Here is a 2,610-nt window from a genome sequence, read left to right as displayed (position 1 = left end):
TATTCCCTTCGAATGAAAAAAACCGATTTTCTTCAAAGGAGTATTTTACCCCTCCCTAATTTTTCAAAAGGGCACATGTATAATAAAAAACGTATCTGTCATTGTAATCTAAAGTCCAACACAAAAATATTACAAGTTAAAAATAAAAAATATTAAAAAGTTAAATATTAAAATATTACAAGTTCATGAAAATCGGAGGCGGACACTTGCGTGGGTTTCCTTGTTAGATATTTCTTTTCTCAATGTAGGATTTCTCAGACTTGTAAAATTCCAAGCAATTCGCGATCTTCTCCTCAGCCGCGATATTCGCGCGAAGTGGACGCCGGTAGTGTCTTTTCCGCTTCTCAGCATCTCCCTGGTGGGTAATTAAAATTTCCTGCAAAGTCTCTTACACCACGATATTCTCGTCTTAATTTTCTTCGCACGACTCATTGTATACGCGGTAGACCGATTTGGATTCTTTCGCGGAAGCTTTTTCGTCGAGACACAAAGTGTGGGCAACGACACCTTCCTGAGAATAAAGCGACACGAGATCCGCGGGATCGTTGTCACCGAGCCGTTTCTGGATTTCGCTGAAGCTCCAGAATTCCATAAGTTTATTAACTTCCTTTGAAGCCGTCGGGCTCTCTGTCCGCTCGGGAGAATTCATTTGGCGAAGAACACGACGATGCGCTCTATGAAAGCTGTATGTTTGCTCTTCTCAACGGTCCATGACCTTTCGAATCCCCGAAAATCACCCGAAAAAAGATACGTTCAGTTTTTCCATTGATATTACATCCTTCCGTTGAGTTGAGTAACAAGTAATCTCGGATATTTTATGTAAAACAAAATAATTTATATTTTGATTTTTTAGACTTTAGAATTTATATTTTCATGTTGTTATAATTTAGAGAATATACAGGGTACTTCAGAAATAGTTGGCCAAACTTTGCGAGAACGTAGAACGAATTGAAATGAGCAAGAAAGTTCCATACCGTTTTGCGATATTCGCAATAAATCTCAAGATATTAATTATAAAAGATTAGTAAATGATCACGCGCGATATGGTAGATGAGCTGCAGTGGCGCCGTCTGCCGTTGTATATTTATACATTAGATCAAACTGAACAAAAAGATCCTCTACCATTTTGCAAATGACCATACAGATTTTTAGATATTAATTAAAGAAAATTTGTGCATTGTGGTATACAATCATATAACATTTTCTTTAATTAATATCTAAAAATCTATATGGTCATTAACAAAATGGTAGACTTTTTTGTTTAGTTTGAGCTGATATATAACGGTAGACAGCGCCACTGCAGCTCATCTACCATATCGCACGTGATTATTCACTAATCTTTTTTAATTAATATCTTGAAATTTATTGCGAATATAGCAAAGCGGTATGGGACTTTTTTACTCGTTTCAATTCGTTCTACGTTCTCGCAAAGTTTGGCCAACTATTTCTAAAGCAGCCTGTATAAGGTGTCCCATAACAACCTTCAAAACTCTCGTGGAGGCATAGTACGGGTTAAAGTGAACATTAAAGTTCTATACCATTTTACAATAATTATAATGCGATAATCTCGATAATTATTACGAATATCACGAAACAGTATGCCATTTTTATCTTCACTCCAATCCGTATTGTGCCTTCACGAGAGCTTCGGAGATTGTTCTGGAATACTCTGTATACGTCGTATCGATTTGCGATCTTATCTGCTATCCTTTGCATAAATTACTTCATCACATTGTAGCAGCATGAAAATATAATCGTTTTAATTTGCCCAAAAAATCTGAAATTGTTTTTCACACAACCTAATAATACGAAAATGAAAACAGACGCTTTACAATTATTTAATAATAAAACAGTCGCGGGGTACAATAGAGTTTTCATTTTTGTACGAGCAACTTAATTAATATGTTTTCTTAATTACATTATGACGAAAATGCGTGAACACATGTCCGGCTATTGTTTAACACACACACACATACCTGCGATATTAATAGATTCGCAGATATTATTACGACACTCTACAACGACATGTAAATTCACTGATCTCACAAAGGGATTAACCGCGACAACGTCGAGTTGACGTCGCGTGTCAAGCGGAGACAGCCCGAGTGCGACGCGAATATTTTACGGCGGTAATTCCCAGTTTTGCACGACAGGTCCGAGAAGTCTCCATCTTCGAGGAGCCTTCCTATCCATCTGGAACTGAATTAATATGTCTTTCGCGGACGCTTTCTCTCGCGTGTTTGCCGAATATCCGTCGAACCTCGGCTAATCCCCCGAAAGAAACAAAAGTGAGACAAACGTTCGTCGGGTCGTTTCGTGCAGGATACAACTCGCGCAATCGCGATATTAACGCGACAACGAGCGAATCGTGAATGCTCAGGACTTATTTATCGGGCGATGCAGACATGAGAGAATGATCTCGCATTTTATGCACAACCAAAAAGCGAGACGAGAGTACTTTACGCCGGTAATTTTACATTTTGTACACTTCGGCGAGAGCGAGTTCTCGCCATTCTGCGAATATTCTCCCTCTCTCTCCCTCCCTTCCTCTCTCTCTCTTTCTCTCTCTCTCTCTCTCTCTCTCTCTCTCTCTCTCTCTCTCTCTCTCTC

Source organism: Odontomachus brunneus, unplaced genomic scaffold (genome assembly GCF_010583005.1).
Source record: "Odontomachus brunneus isolate Ranch 3 - 2012 unplaced genomic scaffold, Obru_v1 Obru_scaffold_062, whole genome shotgun sequence".
NCBI lineage: Eukaryota > Metazoa > Arthropoda > Insecta > Hymenoptera > Formicidae > Odontomachus > Odontomachus brunneus.
Note: the sequence above shows the minus strand (reverse complement) of the source record.